General features: G+C 33.1%; 1 pseudogene; it reads left to right on the top strand.

The window, feature by feature from the left end:
- Positions 1-1,267: 1,267 nt before the first annotated feature.
- LOC149533724 (protein EMSY-LIKE 3-like) lies at positions 1,268-25,593 on the top strand (annotated as a pseudogene).
- Positions 25,594-25,967: the final 374 nt, after the last annotated feature.

Below are 25,967 nucleotides of genomic sequence, written 5' to 3' on the forward strand. Positions count from 1 at the left end.
CATAATTCCAATAACAATAATAAAAAATCAAAATATTGGAATAAGAACAAGAATATTATGAATGATGGATTTGTAGACAACCAAAATGTTAAATTAGAACAACCTATCTTGAATCTTGCAAGCAAGTATACCACTCCTCAAACAAATAAAACCACTCAAAATGTTCAAAACAACCAATTTAATAATCAATCATATTCAAGACCATGTTTCATACCAAAAAAATTAATATTCATTCCCTTAGGTGAGTCTCTTTAATATGATTTAAAGTAGTTAATCACAAATAAACTCGTTATACTTCTTAAAGTTAGAGACTATAAACCAAAGGTGAAATCATCTTGATGGAATGATGATGACTATTATAAATTCTATAGAGGAATGGGACACAAAATCTATGTTTTCCAAAGGTTGAAACATGTAATTAAAGACCAGAGAGATAGTAATGAGATAAAATTTGAAGGACAAAACTCAAATGAGTCACATACTACATTCAAGGATACACTTCTCAAACATAATAAAGGTAAATTGCAACATATTTCCACAATCCATTATATTATTTTCAGGCTTCTAGGTGAGATATTGTGTGAGTTTATCAGCATCAACATTTTAGATCATACTCAATGATTCATCAGCAGGATGAGAGAGCTAAGAATGTGGAGAAATAATATTTTGCAAACCCAGGCTTAATAAAAAGAAAAGAGAGAGGGGAAAGTGTTAGTGTAAATAATTAATTAATATTAAAATTTACTTAAGTTTACTTAGGTTAAATGAATTATTTTATTATTGATCATATAGACATCTAGAAGTATGCATAGTTAGATGAGTTGTCTTTTTGACAACACATGAGTTTGCATAATCATTTGAGTTGTCATGTAGAAAACACAGTTGTTTGTAATCTAATTGAGCACATGGTGTCTACAACATCTCTTTATGAGATAAACCTATGTTAATCTTATCCTCTCATCATCACACTAACTTTTGTGCTCAATGAAGGATAATCCACTTTTGGTGGACATGTGCTTAGTTGTGAGACTTGTCACTTTGCTAACTCGTAGTCATTCTAGAGGCCTTTATATACAAGCACTTCTAGTGTGTACATACACACAATGATATTCTCATTATTGTTATTTTGATCATACTTTATTGGTCCATATTGTGCTAGTGCTTAAGCTTCTTGACCTTGGTGTGTTTTTTCCCTAAGGAAAATTCTTACAACAAGGATAACCAACACGCAAATCAAGAGAAGAACTAAAAACAAAAAATTGGAAAAATGAAAAATGAGAAGAGAATAAGAGAAAATAAAGGTAAAAAGAGAGGACAAAGCAATTAATCCTAAAACTATAAAATGAATAAAAATCATAATACATCAAACTTAAAGAAAAATACATATTAATGTCCAACAATGTATATCCAAGATTGTAGTGCCTCTCCCATTTGGTTTCTGTAAGTCATCCTGATGGATGCAACCTTGTTGATCTTTCTTTGTGAAGAGATCATGTTTGAGACCATGAGTGGTCTACACCCTTAAGGTGATTAGATTTCTATTACTGTATCACTTGCTTTGATTATGCTTATGGCTGATTTATGAATTTATGATGTATTAGATGGTTTCACCAGGGTTTGTGCCAGTGGTTACCAGGATTGATGTGGTATCATGATGTTGTTCCATGATTACCTTGAGATGTGTGCAAAGATTGCACTGTGTATTATTATCTTGTTACACTAGACTAGGTTCCTATAGCTGTGGTTAGTAATGTGTTTGACCATGTTAACTTATTTGTTTTAAGTGCCTTTAGTGGTGCCTCTCATGTTGTCATTTTGCAACAGTATTCCATTTTGTTCTTGGAGATATTTGAGATTCTCTAGTGATGATCATTATGTTATTATTTCATATATGGATGACATTTACTTTATAGTTAAGTATTTGGATATTGCTATATGATGGTTTATGCATTATGTACCTTATTTCATGTTATGTATTTGGTGGATTATGTTTTTTAGATATTTGGATTCATCTTGGAAATATGTTGTAGTAATTAGATTTAGTTTGATATATTTTTTATTGTTTTACCTACTTGATGTCAGTGCTGACAACATTTGAGATGTCATGTTATGGAGTTTATGGATTTTATGCATAGGTGGTTTAGTAGATATGTTCTACATGGATATCTATGCTTATTATACATGTTGCTTTAGCTTTGATATTTGTACCATTTCACTTGATAGGTTGTGTAAAATGTGCAGGCTTTCTAGCTTCGACAATCACATTGGGGATAGTGATTTGACTATTTCCTTGAGCCAATGTTTCCTTCGATATGGGCAATGTATCTTTCTTTTTATAGATTAGATTATCTTCTGGTTCTTAAAGATAACTCAGTTCTTCTTGTGTTTAGACCAGCCATCTAGATTATGTTTGTATTTCTAGATTTGTTGAGGATCTCTACAAGCTTTTTGCTTGATTTAACCTTTTTGGTTTTCGGTCAGTTGGCTATGGATGGATTTTCCAAGTCTTTTGGATCATTCATATTTTTGGGATTTTTGGGTCTTAATTAAATAAATATTATTTTAAATTAATTAATTTATTATTTTATTTTATTGAGTAGATGGTTTATTCATTTGTGCAGTTCTGATAGTGGGATCCAACTCATCCGTCTTCAATCACTTAAGTTTGTTTTGGAAAAATTAAGTGATGGGTTTTAATAAAATTTCTAATTTTTAGAAATTATATTAAATTTCCCCAAGTTCTATCCTTTTGGGAAAATTTTCTCTATAAAGCAAATTTTTTTCCTTTGTAAATTTCATTATGCATACTTGGGAAAATTTTATTTTGGAGAGCAAGTTTGGAGGTTTTTGAAATCTTCTTCTCGAGGATTACTATTTGCTAGATCTAGGAGTTTTGTTTGGTAGAATTCAACAAGGTCTATTGCAAAGTGTTGGTAGTGGGTAGGCCATTATTTGCCAAGCTTCTTGGCAGATGTGGTAGTGTGTTTGTTTATCTATCTCTCACTAATACATTTGCACTTGTTTTTCTACTAAAATTTTTTACCAAAGCTATGATTTCATCTTTTTTTTCATCCCTGCATTGGTCAAAAATTTCCTAAGTTTTCTCAAGTTGGTCAAAATTTTGACCAACTCGGGTCATAACAAAAAAAGAAGAAGTATATGCATTATATTATGTCGTATGTTATATTTTGAGTGACACTAGCAAAATTGGGGCTTCATTCGTGCAGGTAACATTTTCCCAATTCGATCCCATGAGCGTGGAAGCACCTACCTTGCCCCTGTGCGAAGCAAGATTTCAAGGACCAATAAAGTGTCATTTTGCCAGTCTGGTACTTACTCATTTTGTCAAATTTATTTTATTTTTGTTGAAAAGAGCTACTAGAAAAAATAATTTGGTAGATCTTTGGAAAAATCTCCTTGTTGTTGTTGTTTTGAGAACAAATTAAGGTGATAAATGAGGCCGATTGATTGACATCAACAGACCTCTGACTAGAGTAGTGTGCATTGAGAAGTGACAACATGCTAATAGTAGCATTTGGTCTGGTGGAAGCAAGATTTGGCACCATGCACAATGTTCATAGAGGTTTTAACAAGGTAGGGAAGGCTGTTATGGATGACACCATTCCATTCATGGTGTTCTTGGTTGTAGACATTCTAACCTTTCATGCCTCCATCTTGACAGTTGCTATGATTGTAGGCACAACCTTGCACATGTCATTGAAGGTAGTGGACAACTTCATCTGCATTGATCTATGGGTAGCAACAATGTGTTTGGCCTTGATGTTCCATGCTTCAGCATATGTCATGGTGCTCCCCAAACATGAGTGGATTGTGCTATGCTTTGGTGCTTTGACTATCGTAGAGTTATCACTGCTACTATTATTTGGCATCTTCACTGTATACTCTTAACTTCTCTCAGATGACCATGTATCTCTTTTTGAGGTCATTTCTCAATGCAAATGAGGAGAAGATAAACAACTATATTCATCTAATTAGGCACTTTCTATATTATTATTGTTGCAACTCACTTCTTTTATGTTTTTAGTTGCTTTCTCTATAAATCATATGAGTGCCCTTTTTCATTCAAGTTGATTATCAATAAAGAATCAAACATGTAAGAAGTAATGTTATAATGGATATTACTAAATGACCCATCTTTTAATGTAAAGTTAATTTCATTAGCCCATTTACATGTAATAATTCAAATATTTCCTAGTTAGATTATGTGGGGAGTTCATTTTCTTAGGTTAGTTTCACACAAGAAAATATAGCTCTATAAAGTCGAATATCAATATATCAATTTTAGTTTATTCTTTTTCTACCACTCATTCCCCACTACCCCTAGTTGATCTCTGCTCATTCTTCCTTTTGTTTCGTTAGTTACCCAGCAACCCAGTAGGGCCCTGGGGGTATGCATGCAGGGGTGGATGGATGATAAAAGAAAGTCTTTTTTGCATTAGTGCAAGAAATTTCAAACCTCAAGATGTGATCATAATGGGCAATCTAATGGAGGAGGTTAGTTGAACAAGAAAATTAAAATAAATGGAAAACATATTCTAACTAAAGATTGAAATCTTGTATTAATAGGTGGTACATAGGTTGGTCAGTTTCAAGTCTTCATTTGAGTGCTTACAACACTTATTTTTTATGACTCAAGGTGCTTGATTTGTACTCTTTTAGTTTGCTACTTTGGCCCTATCTTCCATTTTATCTCATTTGTGAGGAGCATTCAGTGTTTTTTATTTTATTTTTATGAATAAGGGACCAAAGCTAAATGTTTTGGATTAAAATATGATAAAAAACAATATAGTTTAAATCCAAAAAGTTGCATGAAGAAAACTAAGAAGAAAGGAAAACATATTCTAACTGAAGATGAGCCTCTTAAGAACAAGATGACTCCACTGACCTCAAACTTGTTCCACTGAGATATGATATAGTAGAAGCTAGAAGAAATCTTCAACAAAAAGCTATACCTAACAGAGTATATAATTTTTAATCTGTTGGAGATTCTTTTTCTGACTCAAATTCTTGAAGGTTTAGTCCTTAGAAGTCATCCTTCTCTGCCTTTACTTCCTTGGTATTCCTTGACTTGGCCTTTGCATCCTTCTCGCGCTTTTCTATTTCCTTCTTCATATCTACCTCTTCTGCTTCTACTCACTATTCTCCACTATCTCTACACCTTCCATCACTATTTTGCCTTTTCCCTCATTCTCCTCTATGGAGATATTGATGAACACCACCTAAATTCTCTTGAGTTGAGTTTTTGTGGACTTAACTACTTTTTAAGCAATAGAGTACAATGAGACAATGTGAGGGGGGCATTGAGTGTTAGCTAGCTGTAGTTATCTATAGTTATACAATTTGTTTCAAATATCATAATATTTAACATTAGTAGATTTCTACAATTTATGAGACATTACTATTATTATTTCTAGATTTCATTGCATGAAATGTTTTTCTTCATTAGTATTTGTGATCCATCATCAAGATGTTAGAGAATGTGCCATTCTTTTTTAGTTGCTATCTACAATCTTGAAAATGGATCACAAAGTCTAATCTAAAACATCGATACGAAAAAATTCACACAATCAAATCCAAAATCAACAATAGTAATAGCATATCATGCTTACAACTACATTTGTTGAGAAAAATTAAAAATGACAAAATCTTCCTAAATGAGTATCAGTTTGTTGAACTGAATAAAACTTCATTTCAGATTCCTCATTTCATTTCTGATTAGCCAATATTTTTTTGTCATTTATAGAGTTGGGATTGTGCTCCCCACAGTAGAAATTTGATTTGAAGATTTGATAGTAAAGGAAAAGTGCTTGATTCATAGAACATTTCTTTCTACACTTTGGAACTCAAGTAAAATTTTATAGGGGTAAGATTGATTATATTTGGAATGCTCTTATTGAATAGAGCATCTATAGACAAGTCATTGTTCTTCTTTGTTTTCAAATTTCTATATTTTAGAATGAAGAAGTTTTGAACTAGCTTAAAAATATGGAATAATTTATATTATCTTGTGAATGAATTATAAAGCATTTTGAGTATGGTTGGATTATCACTGACAAAGAAGACTGAACTCACAATCCTTAAGAGTGTTAGTGGAATCATAAAGCCATCTAGGTGATAAGCATCTTAGAATTTGCAATTGACTAATAGAAAGAATAAAAATAGGACAACTGAATCTCATCACTTTTGTAACCAATTGAGTATCTGGTGCAAAATGACCTTGTTATTAGGTCCACCTGGATTTGGAAAGACTAATCTACTGTTAGCATTGGCTAGAAGATTGGACAAGGATTTAAAGGTTTGCTCTAGCCACATTTATAGGCATTAATTTAAGATGGTTTCTTTCTTTTTCTCCTTACTTGGTTATAATTGTAGATGCATGGTTGTATAACTTATAATGGCCATTCAATGGAGGAGTTTGTCCCTTAGAAAACTGTTGCTTACATAAGCCAGAATGACTGACATGTGTCACTGATGACTGTTCGAGAGACATTGGATTTCTCTACAAGATGTCAAGGTGTTGGAAGTAGATATAGTGAGAAATATCAACCACACCATATTCTTAGAACATTAGTAGTTTTTTATAGCTTTTAATCGTAGGGGGTTTTATGTCTCTAAACATGAAATAACAAATCTTATTGTGTTGAATTTGTGAATAGACTTGCTAAGTGAAGTGGTTAGAAGGGAGAAAGAAGTTAGAATTTTACCAGAGGCTAAAGTAGACCTTTTCACGAAAGGGGGCATTTTTCATTGCCTTATTGTGATTTTAAAATTGCACAATTAATCAAATATAATCTTTTGATTGCAGACAGAAAGAAGAACTAGAACTAGTTTGCTAGATTTTGATTTCCTATATAGTTGCATAAAATATTGCTTCGTAATTGTGTTGGCAGTGATGTTGGGCCAAGGCCTAACAAGATTTTATAATTTTCCTCTCTTTCCAAAACATTTATTTGAATTATATTATTCTTTGTATTTGTAGGCAACATCCCTTGGTGTCTAGAGTAGTCTTCAGAGTAATTACACTCTCAAGGTAGGTGAACTTGTCATAAGGGTGCATTGCTACAATAAGAAACTGGTACAATTGTTTTTAATTTGATGATTAAAACTATCTTCAAGTTCAATACAAGAGTGACTAATCAGATCTTTAGAAGGTCTTGCAAAGAACCAAATTAATAAATTAATATTCCTTTTCCTCTTATGTTTTCTCTTGTTTCTAGTGTCACTCTCTTGACTCTATACCACTCTTGCACTTTTTAGTTGGTGTAGATTCACTTCTCTTTTCTAGTTCACCATCCCAATAATAGATCATAAAGTATGATCTAAAAATTGATTAAGTCCTGATAATAGATCATAAAGTATGATCTAAAAATTGATTTAGATAAGATACACAGTTTAACTCTAAATCCAAAATCCTTCAAGCATATTATGACTAGATTAATATCATATAAATTTATTCCTACTCTCCTTACCAAGTCAGAATAGAAAAATATTATTCTCTAGGTAGCATGTGTTTGACCTAGTTAATTCTTGGTATCCTTACTAACTCAAAATATAAGAGCTAATTTTTCGAGTTAAGAAATACAAGATTTCATTTAACTAATGCCAATTTGGAAATAGATTCTTGGTTTGGATATTTGTGTAGATACTATTGTAGGAGATGAAATGTTTAGGTGAGTTTCTCGTGGATAGAAGAAACGTGTTACAACTGGTATGCATCTCAAGCAATGTACTCAATTGCAACTTCCAACAATTTTCTCTGTTTCAGACTGCAATCTCTAAAAAAAAAGATTAAATATTGTTTGATTGTAGGAGAGATGATTGTTGGGCCAAGAACTACTGTTCTTGATGGACAAAATATCCACAGGCCTAGATAGTTCTACAATGTATCAAATCGTGAAGTGCCTACAACAATTTTATACGCATATGAATGCAACTATTCTCATGTGTTTGCTTTAGCCTGCTCCAGAAACATATGAATTATTTGATGACATTATGCTTCTTTCAGAAAGTCAATTTTTTATTATGGACCAAGAGAAAATTTTCTTGAGTTATTTGAAAGTTGTGGATTTAAATGCCCTGAAAGAAAGGGTACACCATACTTTTTATAGGAGGTATACATATTTTTAGAACCTCAGTGTAAAATTTGAACTTCATAAAGAATAGATTTTTTGAAGATCTGATTCTATCTAATTTGGTGATGGATTTCTGTATCCTAGATCAAATTTTCTTTGTTTATGGGTTGTGTGCCTTTTTCATTATTGATATGGATACTTAACCAAAAGATCAAACTGAACCTTTGCAGGGTTTTCACTTCCATTATCTTTCTCCAAGGTGTGCATACATGACATACATGAACTTTGCAGGTAGCTTCATTAAAGGACCAAGAGTAATATTGGGCAAACAAATATATACCATATTGCTATATCTCATTATAGTAGACACCCTAGTTAGCAGCAAATGCAATAGGAATACATCATTGTCTTGATCTATTAAGAGGACAAAAACAATGCTCATGAAACCCTAAGATATAGTTTTCACAACGTTAAATCAAAACATGATGTCAAAGTCTGATCAAGTTGAGGGAACTTGATGGCAACCTCCTTAAATTAGGGTTTGAATGGTATCCAAAAGTAAATTTAAAAGTTTGTAATTTATTTTAAAAAGACACTTAGACAATTCTCATGGTTTGTAGTGCTTGTGGTAACATTTCTATGATTTCATTGAATCCAATCTTGACCTATGCCTCCACCTCATCTTGCTTAGCTAATCATTGTTTTTTGTTCAAATTCCTCAACATGTAGACTAATTTGATCAAGCACACATGTGCACTACATAGATGTTTAGTGGCCACTATTCTTGTGAACCTTCATAGAAAAAGAGACCATTAAGTGTTGCACCTATTGTCTGTGCCAGTGTAATGCCTTCTTTGGTAGGCCACCAAATTGAGAATCCTTTGGGTTATTTAAAACCTCCATTTGCCCCCATTTTCAAGCTTCTTAGTTAATCAAATTTCTTGACCATTTTGGGTAGTTTTCATAACTCTTTGTTCATCTTGCATCATTGCTCCACCCTCCTTCATTGCATAGTAACACATATTGACCTTTATTACAACGAGCTTTGACTTCTTGGCTTCAGAGGGGAGTTATCTTTGCACTAACTATTGTAGATTTTAATTAGCATATCATAATGCCTTTATCTTTTCTTCTCATATCTATAATTGTTTATCTAATCATCTTTATCTTGGCTTCCATGGATTTGGAATCACTGAAACATGGGTTTGACTTTGGCATGCTTCTCAAACAAAAAACCATAAGCTTTTCCTCATGTGTGTGTGCAGGTCTGAGAAGTGGACTGAAGTGACACATTGGGAGTTTCCATTGGAGGGTTGCAATTCCTCTCTCCTTTCTCTTGTCTTTAAATCATATACTTTTAGTTTGTACTTTTCTTTTTGTTTCATATTCTTAGCTTAACTTTGTTTCTATTTACGTGTTTTAGCTTATTGTACCTTCTTGTACGACCATCTGTAGCCTATCCATACAAGATGGACATGTGCTGAATTGGCACCCTAAATCTGCATTGTAGTTCTTTGAATCGTGTAGGTGTCTTGGATAAAGAGCTCACTTAGCCTATCAGTTGGTCTTAGTTGTTTCTTCTTTCCATTTCTATACCCTAAATATCTTTATCATCTTATATCATTGAGTTATTTCATTAATCATTAGTTAGCATTATATTTAGGATCATTTTTTTTAATCTAACCAAATCTACCTAGCTTGTTAGAACACTATTATAAGTAAGGTGGTGTTGGGCCATTAGTCAAATTGAGATTTTTGTGCAATAGATTTGATTTCCCCTCTTATTTTTTATTTTCCACTTATGTAATTGTCATGGTGTCTTAAGCTATTGTAGATTTGTCATAGAATCTTTCTATCAATATAAATCTAATTTCAAAATTTTCAATGTGGGGATTTCTTTCTTGGAAACAAACAAAACATTTTCCATTTGTTGGGTATTGAAAACTATTTGGCATTGTATTTTACCATTTTGGATTCATCTTTCTCACAAGATGTTGAGTATTTTAGTTATCCTCAATAGTTCAAGAGAAGGATTGAGTGTGATATTTTTATTTTAGTGCAATATTCTGTATTATTTTCTCCAAAATTTTCTTTCTAGTATCAAAAAAATTGTAAATTGAAAAAGAAAGGGATTCATCCTCTGATTCCATGTCCCTTTTGTCTCTAAATCATCAGGATCTTTCCTACCAGGATTAGCCTTGAAATGAACTTAGTTTCATGATTCAAGTCAAGGATTTGGAAAGGAGAATATTTTTGACTAATTAAGTTCTATTAAGTTATAGGGCCTCCTACTTCTATATCTTTTTTATAGTTCTATGCTAGGTGGGCATGAATCCTCATGATAATTGAGAGGCGGGCTAGAAACTAGTTTGTTAAAGTAATTCTTAGAGATGTTCCTACAAGTTTATTAGAAGAAGCAATTGAATGGAATGTGTGCATAGTCTAGGTTTTGAGTGTGAATCCAATCCAGGATTTTGATATTTACATAGCTTTGGAAAGCCCTTTTTCAAGGTTAACTTGGACACAAAGTTTGGCATGGCAGGTCTTATGGACATTAGGGGGAATTCACTAAACAAAATTTTGAATCTGGTTTCTGATTTCTCCAAGAATTCTCATATTCCAAAGGTGCAGAGTTATCTAAATTGAAATTTCTTAAGGTATATCCACTGTAGGATTGAAATGAGTTGTTCAATATTAGAGAAAAGAGGACAAGAACCCATAAAAATGGTGAGAAAATAGTGGCTGCACAACTAGAACTCAAGGAAGAGATTTTGGAACCCAAGGAATTCACAATCCATTTTTCTAGTGCAATGGGGCTTGGTCAAATCTAAATGAAGTGATCAATCAATACTTTAAGGAGGCATTTCCACCAATGTCACTTTGTCTAGCTTAGAAATGGACCATTTCAATTAGGAATATGTAGCTAAGAGGAGACTGATACTGTAGAGACATATGACATAGGAGGGAGTTTGGATTTTAAAAGCTTGAAAGAGGCAAGATCGCTAGGTGGTAGCCTACCAAAATGAGCAAAACCTTAGCAGACTGGTGTAGAGGTGCACCACTCCATGGTAGTCCATGTTGGAGAAATATATAAAGTCCTTTCAATATTAACACATGGGTTAGGTGAGTGAGAATTATATATAGATGGATTGGTTAGTTTAGTAGGTGTTGACCATGAGTTGATTGATCAATATAATATTAGTTAACCCCATAAGTTTTTAGTGTTATTTGTTAGTATTCAAATTTTGCATCAATATTTTTAGTTCTATAATAAAAAGTTTAGAATTATACCAGGCTAGAGCTTATCATAAAACAAGCTTTAAATGAGAAAATCCAGCATTGCTCATACCTTATTACCCAAGCACAAGATTGTTCACAACTAATAATGAATGATGTAAAAAGATTATCTACCATAAACATGTCACTAAGTGCTATCAATCATCTTATACTGCTTCTTGTTTCATTTTAAAAAAATTAAGTTACAATAGTTTGTACATTTTTGTGTAGAATTGAATTGTAGACCATTGCATGTCAGTGATTTGATGACCAAAATTTGTTTATGCTTATTGAAATATGCCATTTATTCGATATCTCCCTACAAAATGCACCAATGACCAAATTTCAAAAACTTGAAAATACAACAAATTTTTGCAAAATTTTCAGTATTTTTTCTTCATGATCTGCATATTTTATGAATGTGAGAAAAAGGAAAATTGACATTTTTTTGTCTCAAGTATGTTTTGTAAGGAGCTTAGCCCATGTCAAAACAAAGTGGGGTCACACAATACATTTTCATAAAGTTTCTGATAGAGTTTCTAAGGGTGAAATTCCTTTTTGTTTTTTTATTCTTCAATATGCTTAGTTTTACTGAATAGGCCACAAGGTGAACCACTTATATTTATCTAGCATTTTCTTTAATCTGTTAAGTAAAGGATGAAAAATTTGAAAATAGTGGAAGTTTCTTTAATTATAACAAAGTGGGTTCATGTAATATACCCTCATAAAGTATTTGAGATCCTTTGTGATGGTGATTTTATCCCCCTTTTCTTTTCTTTAGTGTTCTTAATTTCACTATATGTGCCAGTGTGAGCCTTTGATATTCAACTACCATTTTCTTTTAGCTATTAAATTCATTGTTTGCTTCTTATTTCTTGTTTTGAGGCCATAATGATACTTTTGCATGTCTTATTCTTACTTGCTATTGCATTTTTTGATATGGCTATATCTATTTTTATCTTATTGCAATGTTCAAATGTTTTATCTACTATAAAATGATTTTCATGCATTCATTCTGAAACTAGAGCAGGAATAGATGATGATATTCCTCCTTCTCATCAAAATCAACTAGCAAGAGGTGGTAGCTAGATTTTTGGGAATGGAAAACCTTTTGTAGGTCCAATGTCATATGCTAGAATTTAGAATGATATGGAGCCTCAAATTCATTTGCTTGAACAAGAGGCATAGAGTTTTGTTCTTAGAGCCTTCAAGGCACAATCAGATGCAATTACATGAGTATTTACCTATTTTGTACTACATACTCGTCAGTGTCTTCTATCACACATTTCATTATTTGACATTAATTTTCTTTTCTTTTCTTTCTATTTATTTCATTTTTGAAGAACTTTTTGCTTGTTGTGCTTGTAGATTTTAGGGAGTTAACTTACATGTCTTGAATTTTATATTTTTATCTTGAAACTTATGGGTTCTTTAAAAACAATTTGCTTTAGGTAAAAGAGGGTTTGTTTTCTGAGTTGAGAAAAGAACTTAGAGTTTCCAATGAGGAGCATAGGAAACTCTTGGGGAGAGTCAATGTAAATGATTTATTGAGACGAATAAGGTTCAATACATGCTCATTGTAATACATACAATTACAAGAAACAAATTTTTAATGGGGAAAATTAAATCTATGCTCATTTTGACATTTTAGGTTCTTTCATTCATTTGATTAAGGAGATGGACAAATTCTTATGATGAAACATTATTAACTATTATGCACATTGTTATTTGTGAGACTCCTTTTAGATCTCTGTAGTTTAAAGTTTTGCTTGTTCAACACTAGAGAATCTCCAAAAACTATACAGGACGAAATGTTTCTTATTAGTTATTTAAATTTTTGATTAGAGAATAGAGATATGGAACTCTTAACCAAGGTGGCACCAGCCCATGATCCATCCCCTAGTCCAACTATTTCAGCATCACAGAAGAAAAAGAAAATAGCTCATGTGTTGCCATCTCTACCAATGCCACCACATTCAATGATGCATCCTTTGCCAATTGCTGCAACAACACAACCTTCATCATCAACAAAAAGAGGAGCTTCTCTTGGAACTAAGAACAAGAAAACCAAAGCAGTGAGCAATTAATTTCTAAATTTTCTCAATTCTTTTTTTATTACTCTAAATATTTGTCTTCTAAATCATTCCAAGTATTTATAAGTTCTATAATAAAAGAGAACTATTTTTTATTGCAGAATCAACAAATGCCTGTGTTGTCTACCCCAATCAAGGCTCAGTAGTTACCTCCTACTCTTCCAACAACATGGAGAGGATAGTTTGGGAACCAAGGACCATTAGAGCCTCCAGGTTTGAGTGAAGCTGTAACTCTTGACCCCTTGGTGGGCAAGAAAGTGAAGACAAGGTGGCCAGAAGAAAATAGCTTTTATGAGACTATTATTACTAATTCTGATCCAATTAAGGCATTGAAATTATTTAAGTTCAATGTTAATAATTTGGTTGTTGTTTTATGGAAATTATGATATGTGAAATATTGCTACTCAGTAAACATTTTTTTTTGTTATAACACAAGGCCACTGAAAAAAACCTTATACTTGAAGAGGTCCCACTTCATATATTGTAGGGTCATTGCCACAATATTTTTTTGTCTACTTGGTTTTTTTTTCTTGCAAGGTTGGGGTTTTAAAGATTACAGTGCCACATTTTTGGTATCTTTTAGCACACACTCTTTCATTATGTGTTGTCTAAAAAACCTAGATCCATGGCTTATGTTTACCTTTTTAGTATATATGACAAGTTTGAATATTATTCATGATTGCTAAGGATCTAAAATTGAAAAAAATTATAGCAGTAGGCATAACCCCAACTATACAACTAAAGCTTTCCTTGAAATTTACTTTAAAATGAATAGGAATTGTCATAAGATTACATTACCAGTTAAGTAGATACTTGGATATGTTTATTATAATATTTTTTAACAAGTTATTTCTAAAGTGACTAATATGTCCAACTAGTTGTACAAGTATAAATTTTCAATTCTTCCTCATTATTTCTCTCACCCTCCCCTTATCCTGCTACTTATATGCTGCTCGTTTCCAGACCTATTGACCCTTCACCAAATAGAGATATTTTTTGTACAAATGGGTTCTTGTAGAGTGAAATTTATTAGTTATAGTGGTTATTGACTTCAAAAGTGACTTGATATGCCCAACTAGTCATACAGGTAGAAATTTGCAACTCTTCCTCATGATTTCTCTCAAATTCCCCTTGTCTCAGTACTAGTCCACTGGCTTTTCTTGGATCTTTTGACCCTTCACCAAATATAGATCTTTCTTATAGAAATAGATTCTTGCAGAGTAAACTTTATTAGTTCTTATGGTTATTTGTAATGCTCAGATTATTCTCTATCTATCTATCTAGCTTTACATGTGCTTTTTGTATTGTAGTAATATGCCCACATGCCCACACATGCAGAACCATTCTTCTTTTCTTTCAGGTCCCATTTTTTGCCAGTTATAAGTTGATTTTGTTATCAAAATACATGGTACCTTAAAGAAAGAGTAATATTACATTTACCATATGGAAAAATGTGAGCATCATCCCATTGCTTAAAGTCTCCAAACAAGAGATGTGGACACTATTAACAACTAAACAACTATATATATTAATATATTTGTGTATGGTTAGGGACTACATGCACTCATTTATGATATTAATATGAGTAGGGAGACTTTTGAATGGGTTAGCTTGAAGGAGGTATGCCATTTTTCCTCTTTTGATTACTCAAGTCTTGAAATTGAACACTGCACCCTGGTTAGTGTGCAGTGTTCAATTTCTTAACTGTGTTATATGCATTCCATTGATCACACTTGTTTATGTATTTCATTTTTGGTTAAATGCCGAAGACTTGAGAGTCATCTATATTTTAATATGAGAAAAATCAAAATATTTCAATTTTGGCATATACTATTAGTGTTTCCATGTCTCGTAGTAAAATTACTTGTCTTGTCATTTTGCTTGACCTTTTGATCTCAAGATGAATGTGAATGGCTTACTAATATTCTGTCAATTTCTGTTCAAGCATGCTCATAAGCTCGCTATATTGAGGAATATATTTTTGAGTTGGCTTTTACCACCCTTGTAAAATGTTGGGCTCAATCTTTTTTTATGGTTGTCCAAACACTTTGAGGAAGATTCTAGTGGGTATACTTTTTCCTTTCTCCTAAGATTGTGCAGGTTGACCCTCTCAGCCGTGAGCATCCTGCCCAAGAATGGTATTTCATTAATTTCATTTGGAATCTGGTACTGCATTCATCCTTTGATCATTCTTGGAAATGGATCCATCATCACTCATGATAAGCAACACAACTGCTAGATGACGGCTCGCCCTTCAGATCGCTTTCCAGGCAACCACAATGACAACCACTATCAAACCATTTCGCAAATTGTGCTAATGAAGTTGCATAGAGACAACTTTGGGGAGCCCTTGCATAGAAATTGGGATGCTTCATGGCCCTGCAATAGAAAGGATTCTAATGCCAATAGTCAAAATCTAGAAAATATGTCTTTCTTGAACACCAACATTGATTCTATTAGAGGGTCACTGGGAGCTTTCATTATGAAATGTCTCATTAGCCACGATAGGTTCATAACAAAGTGCTAGAGTGCCAAGTAGCCACCTAATGCTAGATGAGGTCTCACCATTAGATCAACTTCAAAATCCCTAAACAAATGCACTATACAATGGCAACCACTGCCAAGCCTCTTCCAAAATTGCACTGGTCCAAGAAGATGATCTAAGAGAGAGTCCATAGGTAGGCATTCATTGGTGGATTCACCTGCTTTATTTTTTTTTAACCTCATAGTTTGGTGGAAATTTCCACCAATTCTTGAAAGTTTTCAACCAAACAATGGTAGAAATTTTGACCAATTCTTGAAAGTTTTCTACCAAGAATTGGTCAAAATTTTGACCAATTCTTGAAAGTTTTCGACCAAACATTTATGGAATGAAGAGCAAGAGGACAAGTACAATGGAAAAAAGGTATAGAGACAAGAGTAAACTAGTGGAAAGAGAAGAAAAAGGTGGGGAAAAGGTCAAATAGGGGGATGATGGGGTCTCTTAATGGAGGATAATAGTAGATGCCAAGTAAGGGTAAGGGCCCAACCTTCATTACGATTGAGATTAGATTTCCCCCCCTTTTTCTTCTCTTGCTACTAGTTTGCTCTTGTATCTATACCTTTTTTCCATCGTACTTGTCATCTTGCTCTTCGTTCCTCCCCCTTGCCCCCCCTCACCCCCAATCTCTCTCTCTCTCTCTCTCTCTCTCTGCCCTTCTTGTCCTTGGCTTGCTTCAATTGGTTTCCTTGTTCCATCCTCTTTTTAGTTTCTTTCTTCTTTCCTTCCATCTTTCCCTTGTCTTTCTAATGCTCTTCCTTTGCATGTTTTGTCTTGCTCTCTGGTGGTCCCTTCCTTTCTCCCTCACACCCACACCATTTTATTTTATTTTATTTTTAGATCTTCTTCATTTATTTTCATCCTCTTGTACTTTCTTTGCTCCTTGTTTTTCTTCCTTTAAAACTTTATTTTGGAGCCTCTTGTTCTTCTGTGTCCCTTTTTTCATTCCTTCACACACACACACACACACACACACACACACACACACACACACACACACACACACACACACACACACACACACACACACACTTACACACACACACACACACACACACACACTTGTACACACACACACATACATATGTATGGATGTATGTGCACGCGTGCGCGTGCGCACACACACACACACACACTTGTACACACACACATACATATGTATGGATGTATGCGCGTGTGCACGTGCACGTACGTGCGCACGCGCGCACACACACACACATTTCCTTTTTTTCTGGACTGGTCAATTTTTATTGGCACTTCATGTTCATTTCTTCTTTCTTGTTTTAATTTTTCCTTTTCTTTTTCCTTTCTTTAATTTTAGCTTTTCCACATAGGTTTCTTGTTTAATCTTCTAAACTCGTTTGTGTTTCATTTTTCATGTTTCATTTGTGTTTTCTTATTTAGTTTTTTTTTTTGTTCTTTTATATTTATATATATAGCCCCCTTTTGTTATTTTTTATTCATAGTCAATACATTTAGCTCGTAGTTGTATATTTGCATATATAGGAAAAAAGTTGCTTTATTTTCTAGGTTCACTAATATTTATTTGCATTTATGATTATGTATATATTATGTTGATATATAATAACAATTCATACACTATTCTATATATCTATTTATTAATCTCTACTAGTTCTCAATGGTGCTCACTTCACTTACCTATTAGATATATTCTCTTTTATTCTTTGATAATTTTGTATTGATTATATATATACATACATACATACATATATATGTATGTATATATATTATATATATATACACACACACATATATATATATATATACATACATATATATAAATGTATATATGTATGTATGTATGTATGTATATATATGTACATATGTATATACATATGTATATATATATACATACATACATACATATACATATACATATATATACATGAAATCTTGGATATACAAGTTTGGACATTAATATGTACTTTTCTTTAAGTTTGATGTATTGTGATTTTTATTCATTTTATAGTTTTAGGACTAATTGATTTGTCATCTCTTTTTACCTTTCTTTTCTCTTATTTTCTTCTCATCTTTCATTTGCCCTATTTTTTGTTTTTAATTCTTCTCTTGATTTGTGCATTGGTTATCCTTGCCCTTCTCTCTTTTATTTTTATTAAGTCTGGATCTACAACATATTATTTCTCTAAATTCTTAGCTCTTTCATCCTAATGATGGATCATTGAGTATGATATGAAATTTTGATGTTGATAAACTCACACACAATCTCACCTAGAAGCATGAACATAATAATAAAGGTAGTTCCTTTAATACCGAAAGTGGAAATCATTGTAGTTATAATGAGAAATATTATAGGTTGATCCTCATTGATATTATGCCAATTTGATTATTATCAATGAGAAAAAGGAGTCTAAACTGGTTAATGTTACCACTAGAGGTCAATCAAAATGTACTCTCCAAGGTACTTCATCTATGTCTTCCATGTCTTAAATTAGTATAATGGCCTTTTGGATGAATTGAATAAAATACTTGGACAAATATATATATACTAGAGATTTATAATTATCAATGTCCTATAGGGAAATTCTTGAAAAGACTCTATGAGAAACCAATGTCCCTACAAAGCTAGATCAAGATTAGTTACAAGATATGGTGGGAAATTTGACCACTCCACATTACATATCTTTCACTAGAAATGATGACATTGTCATTAACCAACCTCACAATGCTCATATTGAAGCCCCTATCCAAACTCATAAAATCAAAGATTTCTAATAGATAGAGGAGTGGGCCCAAATATATGTACCTTAAAACTAGTCCTTGCATTGGGATTTTAAAAAAAAATCATAGATCCTAAGAAGAAAATTAAAATTAAATCTTATGATAAGGAGGAAAGATCATCCAAAGGTTCATTTTCTTTAACTATTAGAGTAGCTCTCATGGTTAAATATGTTATTTATCGAGTTCTTGGTATGAAACTAGCATATAGCATCCTTTTGGAATGTCCTTCAATCCACTCTATGAAAGAAATACCATCAACTTACCATTAATGCTTGAAGTTATCCTATAATGGATAAGAGATAATAGTAAAAGGAAACCTCAATCCTTTTAAGTATTGCAATACTTTGAAGTCATTATTAGAATCTTTGGTACCACATAATTAAGCTATATCTTCTTCAATAAATAGTGATTCTAGTAATGAATAATCAACATCCAAGTCATTTAACCTTGAAATTGACATCAAGGAATAAAGCATAGGTTAATGCACTCTGGGATATACATTTTTCATAATAAGGTTACCTTTATCCCCTAGATCATATGGAAAGTCTTTAATCACAAAAGTAAAGAAGATCGGGTCCTTGTCCCATAATTATGTTTGGCACTTTTATAAGTGGTAGCATATTGAATACTAATAAAAATGTAAATTAACTTCTTTATATAGAATAGAAAGAATAATTTTTAAGTATGAGAACATATCTCCCAAACACTATGGGAATGGGCTAACTTTAATAGTAAAGATGACATATAAAGGAAGTGGGCCTATGCGATTGAATAGAGGTGATTTCCTACAACCAATTTTTAGAAATCCTAAGTATCAAAAAGGAAATATAGGATTGGGATATATTGAAGATGCAATGTATGAAGATAAAGGTAAACCAAAGGCCATGTCTAAATTTATCAATACAATCAAACATAAACAAGATGTCAGTGATAATAATGATGAGTCTAATAAATATGAGTTGTAAGAGAAATCAATCATCTCTAGAAAATAAAGTAGATGTTGTAAAATTCTAATTAACTCTATTTTACTTAAGCTAAAGTTTATGCATATAATAATTAATTATTTTATTAATTATTATAATGCAACCTAAGTTTTACCTTTTAGGGTTTTGATCTCCTTTATAAGGATGATCTCTCTTTGTACACACATTCATTCACTTTTGGTTAATAGCAATTTCTCTTTTGCTCATCAAGAATGTCTCCTATGTGGATCTAATAATTCCAACCTCCATAGCTTTTGTTTCTCTCTTTCTATGACATGTATTTACATGCAGGTGATTCTTGGGAGTTGTGGAGTTGATCTTTCATCAAATTCAACATGGTATTTGAGTTGAGGATCGATTTTGTTGCTTCATACAATTTTTCATGGATTGGACTATCTTTTGTATGAGCCTTATGTCTCTTCTGGTCTTTTTACACATCATTTGTGTGCATTTTTGCAACTACAATGAGATAAAGTGTCATATTTCATATGTATTTACACTTCAATTATTTTCCCATGTTTTTCCTTCTGATTCGAGTAGTTTCATCTAAGGGCACTCATACAAATTATTTTATTCTTTGGATTCATTATATATTGTGCCTTATTGTACATGCACTACTCTAATTAAAGTTCCATGGTGGGGGGGGGGGGAGGGGGGGTTATGTTAAACCTTTTTTTTTCCATCTTCCTTTGTCAGTGAGTATTCCATCCATGACATTAGCCTCATGACATGTCTAAGATTGATCACCTCAATACATACATATGTATTATTTTGTGCATCTTGATTGTGATTCCTTGAAATGCAATTCTTTAGGCCCACTTTTTCCAATTGACATAAACTTTTTACTGTAGTACTACTTTTTAAAAATTGAATAATTTGTTTAGAAAAATTTAAAACTAATTGATCCTAAAAAAATACAAATAAGTATTTTTTATTTTAGAATTTGTAATGAAATATTCATAAGCATTTTTATATGATTGTAATTTATCCTAAAATAAAGTATAAATACATTTAATTATTTTACAATATCTAAAAAATCTTTTAAAACATTAAGGGGGGTTCTTTTGTTAGTTATTATGCTTGCTTAGTTCAATTGAGTGAGCTATGTATTTAGTATTTGTTCTTAAGTACTATGTGGATGCAACGTTTGGGTACATATGCATTTCGGTGAGATGGACCATTTACCATAGAGACACTTTTCTTTATGTTTCTAATTTGGATGCAACCTTCCATGTTTGATTGATCAACTCTTTAGGCTTTGGTGTTTCATTTAATTTGTATCTTCAAGTTCAATTATTTTCCTTTGCGTGCCTCCTAATTTGAATAGTGTCTTTTGAGACCACTCTTGCAGATTATAGTCTTCTCTACCTAGTCAGGTTCTATTTTAGTGGAGGTTCTTTAGATCGGTAGTTACTTTTTGATAGAGATTTCTAGCTTCTACATGCTTCAGTAGTGTTCTTTGTGATCATCTTTTATTCCTATCTTCTAGGATATTCTCTATTTTGGAGGCTTCTTCAAACCTTCACTAGTTCTTTCACCATTTTTTCCATCGCTTCTTAGAGCAGGGTTTTTCCCATGTGGTTTTCTCTATTTCTTCTCTTTACAGAGATTTGGTTGTGCTTGGGTACCTCATTAGAATTTATTGTCAGGACCCAAATTCACTTTTAGTAATAGTTTCTAGGTTTTTAGCTACTCCCCAAGTTTATCTTAATGGGGGTGTTAGAGTTATTAGATATTTTTAAATTAACTCTATTTTACGTAAGATAAACTTTAGGCATCTAATAATTAATTCTTTTATTAATTATTATAATGCAACATAGGTTTTACCTTTTAGTGTTTTTATCTCCTTTATAAGGATGATCTCTCTTTGTACAAAAAATCATTCACTTTTGGTTGGTAAAAATTTCTCTTTTTGCTCGTCAAGAATGTCTCCTCTATTGATCTAGGAATTTCAGCCTCCATAGATTTTGCTTCTCTCTTTTTGAGATAGGTGTTTTCATGCAAGTGATTCTTGGGAGCTATGGGGTTGATCTTTCATCAACTTCAATAAGACATATAGGTATCTCTTTCTACAAGGGGGTGCTAGAAATATAGAAGGAGTAACTGAGAGGAGGGGGGGGGTGAATCAGTTACCACTAAAATAAATCCCAGATCCCTTAGATGTCAACACTAAAATTTAGACTGAGAAAATTGATTGTTGTTGTTACTCGGTAAACACACAGAGAATGCTGTAACTTGGTAAATTTAGAGTGTGAATTACTTTAGCAGATCTTAAAATATTAACTGTAATTAATCTTACAAGCATAAAGAAATATTATGAACACATGAGACACTAGGATTTAACGTGGAAACCCAATTTGGGAAAAACCACCAATGTAACTAGTTACTATTTTTCACTCTTCTAAAGTAAGTCCTGTTAAGAGATAACCCTGTTAAAGGTTACAAAACACACTGTTAAGTGTGACCCTATTAGAGGATTTAATCACCCTACTAGGAGTGGCCTTGCAAGAGGTCTTAAAAAAATACAATGGAATTGCCACCTTGTTAGAGGATTTACAAGTAGTTGTTAAACCAAATCTATTAAGAGATTTTAGATCACTACTACAATGGTTAGAGAGTAATAATGAAACGACCTGATTGTGATGCAACTGAATTGTTGAATCTAGATCTCTATTCTACTTAAAATTGATCCTTCCTGATCAAATATTACTTTTCTATTCCACAAGGATACCTGCTTATCCTTTAAGTTCACTCCCTCTCTTTTCTTCTCAATTCAATCAATACACTTGCACACACACTAGAAATTTCAACTTGACCTTTTATTTATACCTTCAGATTGTTAGGTTGGCCCAATTCAAATTACAATAACTAATATTCATCATCATAGTCGGCTAGAATCAATACATAAAGTAATTAAGCTTCATATGCCAAAACAAGAAAAGTCCTTCGTAAGCTGACCCTGCTCAGTATAAACTAACTTTAGAATGATTTCCTATGTTAACTAACAAAGGCTCAGTTAACACTGCAAACTTGTAGAAATCCTTTGGCAACAGAGTGAACTCAGTGAATACTAACTCTATCCAACTTTCCCTTCGTTAACTGAGTGAGCTCGATTAACACTCTTTTCTGCCTCAATTCCCTCGACACCTGAGTGAGCTCGGTAGACACTGTTATTTTTTCAAAGTAAACCTATGAATGCTCGGTATACAAGAAAAACTATCTTTACTGACCAAGTGGGCCCAGTAAGCATTTTTTGTCAATTGATATGACATTTGTGTAACATCAAAGACAACACACAATTAATCAATTGTATCCAACAATATCTCTCTTTGGCATTAATGGAAACACAACATGTCATAACACAATAAAATTTTGAGAACAAGACTTCTTTTGACAGAAAGTTTCTCCCTCTACAAAATTTTACAAAGATATGTTGGAAATATAGATGGAGTAACTGAGGGGGGGGGGGGGCGGTGGGTGCGGGGGGTGAACCAGTTACCATAAAAACAAATCCACAAATCCCTTAGATGTCTGATAAAACTATTTATTGCTGTCACTCAGTAAACATATAGAAATTTGTTGTAACTCAATAAATGTAGTGTATGTTAACTTTAACTGATCTTAAACATTCACAGTGATTAACATGCAATCATAAAGGAAATAAAATGAACACAAGAAACACCAAATTTAATGTGGAAACCCAATATGGGAAAAACCACCAAGTAACTAGCTACTGATTTTCACTCTTCTGAAGTGAGCCCTATAAGCAACCAACCTGGTTAAAGGTTAAAAAGCACACTGTTAGGTGTGACCTTGTTAGAGGATTTAATCACCTTGTGGTGTAGGAGCATCCCATCAAAATTAAGTATTCTTAAGGTCTTCTAGGCCTTCTCAATCCTTGATTCTAGCATATTTTGGTTAATTAGGCTCTTTCTTGCATAGTGATCTGATTGTGTGAACCCTTGAACAACTTTTGGTATTTGTATAAGCCAGTTGTTTCATGAGGTCACAGGGATCTAGTAGTCTCCTAGGGTCATGTCAAAGTTCTTAGGAAGTGTTAGACTCTCTTAGAAGTTATGTTAGAATCTCAAAATCAAAATAAGTTGCATAATCATGACAATAATGCAACATTTATCTTATATTAATAACTTTTATTTGTAATAAGTGCCCTCCAACAGTCACAACCTTCAAATTTTGGTTGGACCAGTTGGAGGAAGGTCTTCATAAGCCCTTACAGGTGGGTGGAAGACATACAATGTAATATCTTTCTTTTGAATCAATAAAAACTACCATTTTTCCTGCAAAAATGTTGTTTTTTGCTTATTGTACGAACTGTACGAGCTTTGGTGGATTGGAGGATTAGGTTTTATCAAAGCTTCAAGAGTTAACTTTCTAATGAGCCTACTATGAGCCTCTGAAATGCTAGGAGTTGGGAGTTATATAAGTTTTTTTGTTGAACTTGGTTACAAACCCTAACCACCTAAGGTTTTGGAGAAAAATGACAATATCTCCCATTTCCACTATTGGAAAAATTTGATTTTTAGGGGAATGGGATATTGTCAAGTGTACTTTAGGATTTTGGAGGTTTTAGGGTAGGAGCAGATGGTGGCCATACAGTATTAGCAAGAATGAGTTGGCATCCTCATGTGACAACTCTGCTACATACTGAAAATTGCTTCCTTGGGGTTTGAGCCAATAGATGAAACTTTGGAATCCCTCTTTTCTTGTCCTACCCTAGATATTCCATGCATTGGTTTGCTCCATTTCCTTGAATGTTTGGTACTTCCTTTGTAAAATAGACCTAATTGAGGCAATTAGGCTTATCTAGAATTAGTGTTTTAGAAGGCTGAAATATAGAACCAAAAATTATCTTTTTGGGAGTATGTCAAACTCAATAAAGGGTTTTCGAAATGTTAATTTTTCCTAGGGTCCTTTGGAGGATTTTGCACTTATGGCACAAATTGCTTTTGGAAGGGCTACTAGGCTTGCTGCTGCATTACTAGGACATAATAGTGAAGGTTGGGTTTGGATTGTTGTTTGTTAGTGATTTCTTGGTCTTTTTCACATGTGTTCAACCCCAAGTATGTTAATAGATCCAAAATGTGTAAATCCACCATTTGAGGGTAATAAGTCAAGTCTTGTCAAACCATAGTTGCATGGATTAGGAGTGATCCTTTAAATCTTGTTTTATTGCAAAGGTGCAACAGTTTGGGTGTTTTCGTGGTCATGTTAGTTTGGTGATTGGCATATCCTAGGATAGTTGTTGTTAGCCCATACCTCTGCATCAATTGATACCAGAGACTTAAGATCTCTAAGGCTTGAAGTTTTTCATCTTGTTTGAAGAAGAAGGAGATGGATTGTCATCAAGGATGACAAATGTTGAGATTGTGAAGTATTTGAGGGAAAAAAAATGAAAGGAGACTGAGAAAAGAAGCAAGGATGATCTGAAAAATACTGAGATAATGCAGATGAGGGATGAGATAATTAGGCTTAAGGCAAAGCTTGGGAAGAGCAGTGGGAACTTTGGTGATTTTGAAAAAGGGAGTGATGATGAACCCCTTTTGGAGGAAGAAGAAGAAGAATGCCCTTCAGATCAGAGGCTGCTTGTGAAGACTCTAAAGTCCATGGAAAGGAGATCCTTAGATGCTAAGTTTGATTTGCCCACTTATGGTGGAAAGATGGATCCTGATGTTGTTGTGGATTGGGTGAATGCCCTAACTAGTTTCTTTGATTGTGAAACTATCCTTGAAAATCAGAAAGTTAAGATAGCTAAGTCAAGGCTAAGAGGGTCTGCATTGGTATGGTGGAACTTTATCCAAGATGATAGGGTAAAGAAAGACAAAAATTAGGTCTCCACATGGGAGAAAATGGTAGCCTTTCTCTGAAAAGCCTATGTACCTGTAGATTATGAAGTGCAACTCAAGAAAAGGAGGATGGGATTGAGACAAAAAGACATGGATGTCTCAACATATACTAAAGAATTCTACAATCTTGTGATGAAGTCTGGTATTGTAGAACCAGAGAAATTGAAACTTGCAAGGTACTTGCAAGGACTCAAATTGCCAATTCAATATGAATTGAGCCTAACCACCATAACTACTATCCAAAAATGTTACATTTTGGCTTCCAAGGTAGAAGAGAGGTTCAAAAGGAGGAGTGAACAAGGTGGAATAGGTAGAGGAAGGAATGATAGAGAAATAAAAAATTCTTGGAATAAAGGGGA

This window comes from Cupressus sempervirens, chromosome 10 (genome assembly GCF_028749045.1).
Source record: "Cupressus sempervirens isolate cs-2001-9-10 chromosome 10, ASM2874904v1, whole genome shotgun sequence".
Classification (NCBI taxonomy): Eukaryota; Viridiplantae; Streptophyta; class Pinopsida; order Cupressales; family Cupressaceae; genus Cupressus; species Cupressus sempervirens.